Raw genomic sequence first — 6,564 nt, 5'->3', positions numbered from 1 at the left:
TTAATATCTCTGTTTGTTTTATCATAATCTCGCTGGCTGCAGTAAGACGCTGCACGGAATCGATAGCTTCAAGCTTCGTCTGATTGGAGCACACCATCATCTGATGTCGCAGACGATCGTCTGGTCACTAACCGTCTGAGGATTAAAGCTTCCATCTGGAGTAAACAGTGGGGCGGATCCGTGTTCACCTGAGGAGCGGAACCACACCCTCTTAAAGGTACGTAAAATTTTGTATTTTCGACAGATAAGCGATTTATTATTCTTTTTTTTTAGTTTGTAACTACGCAGAACAATTTCTGAAATTTCGTCTCACATGTTTTGTCAAACAATTCAGTGCGGACTGGGAAATGGAACCTTTGCCATTTTATTCAGGTTTAATGTAAAGATATATTTCAACCTTTTTATACTCTCATAATACACAGGACATTTTTTTATGCTTGTTGCTTATTTAATTGGAATGCTAGCATGTGAGCTGACAATAAGAGCGTCTTCTACAATATTTTACATTTCTTATAATAGTACGAAGAAAGCTTTCTTGCTCATGTGCTTGTACCAGGAGTTCAAAAAATGTTTTAAAAACCATATACCAACAATTAAAGCAATATGGTTATTAGTATATATTTCTAAAAATATATTTTTAGACTCCTAGACCAAGCTCTGTTCTTGTTGCAAAATATTTTCCCCAAATATTTTATCCTTTAGACATACACATAATATCTCTGCATCTTGTATTCCAAGTACATGTATATTTAATTCACAGAAAAGTTTCCATTTATCAGTTGACCACAATGGCTCAGGTGATAAAAAATCATCGTGATAGCACCCCCCCCCCCCCTCTCTTGAGGACTAGTTTAGGAATTGTAGTTAACAAGTACACGTGTATGTAGTCGCCTAGAGTACAAAAATAAGCAGAGATTTACATGAAAAATGACAAAATATCGTACAATTTTGATTGATAGATTATAACATCCAGAAAGGGGTAACAGACTGGTTTTGGAATTATTTAGCGCCCCTCCCCCCTAAAGAAGTTGCAAATAACTCTTCTACCAATATCCAGTTTCAAAATGGAAATTTCAAGTTTGTACGTTAATTATGCAGATAAACTACACTGGAATGCCTTTTTCCAAGCGAAATCGGTCATGATTTCCGCAAAAGTTACAGAACAGTTTGGTTGAAAAGGGTTCTTGAATCAAATAACCCCTATCTCGTTGCAAATAATCATGGGTTGTCGTTCCTTGTATCCAGGAAAGCGATGTCTTGTAAGTTAAGAGTTGCCTTTCTTTGACCGCGACAGGTGCCCATATCGATCATTTGCCTGTTGCTTGTAATGATATGCAGGGATATATGATTGATTACAGTGCACTGGGTTGACGCCGCACGAACTTTGTCGTGTTTCATCATTAAGATGATCACTTTATTAATTAATAATACCTTACGAACCTTCAACCATTCGCATCCTGTTTATCAAATCCCCGTCAGAAACAAACGTCGCATATTGATGTCTTTTATAAACGACCCTTTGTCAGGAATCTCGGAAATCAATTTTTATAGTAAAACCTTTTATTGCTCGAGTAACCGTAAACCTTTGAACCCAATCAAGCCTAGTTCCAGACCTTGACCGAAACATTTGCATTGTTTCCCCCTTTTTTTAAAAAGCAAATTAGATATAACTACGATTTATGACCTGCAATTTTTCTATAAATATTACTTTAAATTTCCGTTGACTTGAACTTTATACACGCACATGCCATAATGTTGTAACATTCTAATAATAATTCCACATCTTTGTTTTAATTGCGTGCATAAAACGGCACGTTCCCACGTTGACGGCGCATAATTGTGCCAATAAATTGTATACTATGGAAAATAGATACTTTAAGCTTGTGCCCCTCAAAGATAACGCCAGATGACCTTTTTTGGCTTGTCAAGGAATTTTTGCTTGGTAGTGCCCCCCCCCCCCCCCTTGATATTGCCTCCAACGAGCCTAAATGTTATGAAAAGATCATTATCAACATATTACTAATATCAAGGTCAAAGGTCAGGGCCAAAGTCAACAATGATCTACCACTCTACAAAGCTATGAAAAGTCACACAAAATTTACGACTCATACGGAAAGACTGACTGGCGGTAGGTCGAAACAACAGATAGACAATTTGGTAGTTCATCCTTCAGCTTCTAAAAATCAGTAGTTATGTAAATAGGAATACCCACAAAAATGTAACTGAAATCCAAAGTAATGTGTATCTAGCCATGTTATTTTTATAAGTTACTCAGTGACCATTTGATCATTTCTAGTTAATCATTATATATGTTAAATCATAAATTCAAAAACATTTTAAGGAAAGTAAGTTAAAGCAATAATTAGGCATTTTCTAAATGAATATTGATCAAAAAATATATTTTAGGATAAAAAAAATAAGTATCCGGGTATCCGAAAATATATGTTGCATTTCAGTTCCGATATCGTTGCAGGACATCACAGATCACCTCCAGTTTCAATTTAAGCTAATAAGCATTGGTATTTAAGGGCGGTTTAAAGAAAATTTGATTTCTTTCAAAATAGAAAAATGTTTGACCCTTCATAATATATGAACTTAATACAATACCGCTTCAAAGACTCAGATCACTAGACACATAAAATGACTGTAAGACAAAATTGCTATTTAATAAGTTTCATTTCAATGATAATTTCCAGAGTTGTTGTTTCTGGCTGAGGCGGTGTTGTTCAGACGGGTAGGAAAAACTAGAAAATTAAAATAGTGCTGAATCTGCTTTGCTTTTTAAAAAAATAAATCATTTTTGCGTGTATTTTTATGCCCCGTAATCGAAGATTCGGGGCATTAGTTTTTGCTCTGTCCGTCCGTCTGTCTGTTTGTCCGCAAAAACTTTAATATTGCCCATACTTTTGATTTGTTGGAGATATGGCTTTCATATTTCACATGAGTATTCCTTGTGACTAGACCTTTCTTTAAGTACCACCAAATTTGACCTTAACCTTGGAGTTTGACCCAGTTTTGCAAAATTTTTCCCAACTTTAACCTTGGCCATAACTTTTGAACGGTTGGTGCAAGGGCTTTCATACTTCACATGTGTAATCCCTGTGAGAAGACCTTCCTTTGGATACCAACACCTTAGACATTGACCTATGAGTTTGACCTTCTTCTGAAAAACTTAACCTTGGCCATAACTTTGGAACGGTTGGTGCTAAGGCTTTCATACTTCACATATGTAATCCCTGTGTCAAGACCTTCCTATAGAAACACACAACTTTGACCCTTTGACCTTGGAGTATGACCTAATTTTGAAAAACTCTAACCTTGGGCCAACTTTAAAAATATGTTTGCTTGCCTTCTTCCTACTCAGGATAAATATATTGGGTCGGTAGGTAGGGGGAAATTTTTTATACAAAAGTACTTGCGAATATGACGATTAAAATAGATATTAATGGGATGAGAAAACTTAGAAATAAATTCAAAAATAATTAATTTCTGGAAGTTAAAAAATTTTTGAGTCGGGACATTTTTAGTCAGTCGGTCGGGAGAGGGCAAGCAAACAATTTTTTAAAGATGGCCTTGCCCATAACTTTTGAACGGTTGGTGCTAGGGTTTTCATACTTCACATATGTATTCCCTGTGACAAGACCTTCCTATAGAAACACACAACTTTGACCCTTTGACCTTGGAGTAAAACCTACTTTTGAAATACTTTAACCTGGCCATAACTTATGAACGGTTCATATTTCACATGTGTATTTCTTGCTAGAAGGCCTTTCCTTTTGACCATTTGACCTTAATATTTGACTTACTTTTGAAAAACTTTAACCTTTTCCATATCTATTCAATGGATGCTGCCAAGGCTTTCATATTTCACAGGTATGACCTTACTTTGGGTACCAACATATTTGATTTAATTGCATTTGAGAAAGCTGAACCTTTGCTCTAAGGCCATCTTTAAAAATATGTTTGCTTGCCCTTTCCCGACTCAGGATAAATATATTGGGTCGGTAGGTAGGGGGAATTTTTTTTATTCAAAAGTACTTGCGAATATGATAATTAAAATAGTTATTAATGGGGATGAGAAAACTTAGAAATGAATTTAAAAATAATTAATTTCTGGATGCTATAAAAGTTTTGAGTCGGGGCATTTTTAGTCAGTCAGTCGGGAGAGGGCAAACAAACAATTTTTTAAAGATGGCCTAAGTTGATTAGTTTACGGTTACGAAAAAATACAAATAAAACAAAGTTTTTGTGTAATTTACCCACAGGCACTTGTTTCGTATACGGGACACCCTTACTTATTTTTACCACAAGGTACCTAACTCAATTTCAGGCAACCCCGCTTCAAGCTCATATTTTGTTAATATATCAATCATTAACCTACATTAAAATGACATCGTTGGTTTCTCGAGACTTTTCTTGTCAATTTAATCGTTTCAGTCGTTTCTGGTCGAGCCTCTTTATTGTAAACCACTCGTTTATTCCTCGAAAATTACCTCGATACAAAATAAGACTTTGAATGGGATACAAAAGCTTCCGGTTGGGGTTATAACTGAAGGATAAACCAGAGACCTCGGAATGGAATACTCGGAATGGAATACTCTGACACATACTGATGTAATCTGCTCAGCTGCATCAACATTTTTTGACCTTGACCTTTCCTTTGACCTTGACATCACTTTTCTTAAATTAGTGTTTAGCTCAGTTTTAAAGAAACCATTCAAGATATTTTATCAAACTTCATATGCTAATATATACCGAGGTAAGCTATCAACTCATCAAACTTCATACACCAATACAAATTTTCCTGTTGCATTACTATATACTCGGGGGGGAATTCATGTCCTATGGACATATTTCCAGTTTTGGGTATATTTCAGTAACTTTGCCAACATCGTTTTACTTTATAGTAATTAAATAAACCCGACAAAAGTAACTTCATGTAGTTTTTCTTGTACGCAAAAGTTTATTGAAATCACTCTCCCTTAAATCGATTTAATAACACGTCCGTGGTACCAAAAAAAAAAAGATGTGTTTGTGAAACACTGATGCCCATGAATAACAGCTTCTAGCGAAGGTTAAAGTATCTCAAATACAAGTCAATCTCCAAGGTCAAGGTATAAAATATGTTATAATGGACTTGTGTCAATAGACATACCTGGTAAATATGAAAGCCAAAGCACCAACTATTCAAAAGTCATGGTCAAGGTTAATGTTTTCTAAAAGGGGGTCAAGCTCCAAGGTCAAGGTCAAAGGGTCAAAATTAATGTTGCGCTGGGGAAGACCTTGTCATAGGAAATATACATGCAAAATATAAAAACCCTAGCACCAACTGTTCAAAAGTTATGGCGAAGGTTAAAGTTTTTCAAAAATAGGTCAAACTCCAAGGTCAAGGTCAAGATTGTTAGTATCATAAGGAAGGCCTTGTCACGAGGAATAAACCTGTAAAATTTGAAAGCCCTAGTACTAACTGTTCAAAAGTTATGGCAAAAGTGAAAGTTTTTCAAAAGTATGTCAAACACCAAGGTTAAGGTCAAAAATATTTAAAGCCATGGAAAGGTCTTGTCACGAAAAATACACATGTGAAATATGAAAGCCCCAGTTTTTCAAACTCCAAGGTCAAGGTCAAAGGGTCAAAGTTGTTGGTATCCAAAGGAAGGACTTGTCAGGAGAATTAAACATTTAAAGTATGAAAGCCATAGCACCAACTCTTCAAAAGTTATGGCCAAGATTAAAGTTGGGTAATTTTTTGCAAAAGTGGGTCAAACTCCAAGATCAAATATGTTGGTACCCAAAGGTAGATCTTGTCACAAGGAATACACTTGTGAAATATGAAAGCCATAGCTCCAACCAATCGAAAGTTATGGGAAAGGTTAGAGTTTTTGCGGACAAACAGAAAGACTCCCGGCATACGGACGGACAGGGCAAAAACTATATAACCCCCCATATTCGATTACGGGGCATAAAAAATATGTCAGGTATTTCATAATGCTTCCCCTTCGCTGCAATCGCATCTACTTTCTTAGGACTAAGTCCAGAGCTTTAGATGTATTAGATGATACTTGAAAAGAATAATTTTTCTACATACCGGTTTACTAAAAAGTATGCGTTTCTATGAAAGTTACTTTTTTGTCACCAGATCTTTCCTTCAAACAAGGTTAAAAAGCCATGTAAACTAAAATTACGTTACAATTCATTTTTCTCAAGCTTTGTTGCCTTTTTTTTTTATATATTAAAGTGTTTAATTACTAATTCACGGTTTTAAAAATTATGTCACGACAATCCAAGATGCAACACAAGTCTCCAGTTTAATCTGTTTCTCACATTTTCACTCCAACACGTCAGCGCATCACAAAGAATATGGCAGTCTGTGCTGCGAAGATGAACTTGATACTAGAAAGTAAATTTAAAGACATTTGATACAATATTCAGAGAAGTAAAAAATATGTGTAGAAGATCTCCGCTTGTCTAAACACCGGAAGTGGGCCATTGTCACGTCACACGTATTAATGTCCATAAAACATGATAGCTAGTCATTCCTGGTGGTTAAGAATAAGGTAAAGATAC

This window comes from Saccostrea echinata, unplaced genomic scaffold (assembly GCF_033153115.1).
Source record: "Saccostrea echinata isolate AGI-Se365-2 ecotype Australia unplaced genomic scaffold, CSIRO_AGI_Sech_v1 ptg000002l, whole genome shotgun sequence".
Lineage (NCBI taxonomy): Eukaryota > Metazoa > Mollusca > Bivalvia > Ostreida > Ostreidae > Saccostrea > Saccostrea echinata.
Note: the sequence above shows the minus strand (reverse complement) of the source record.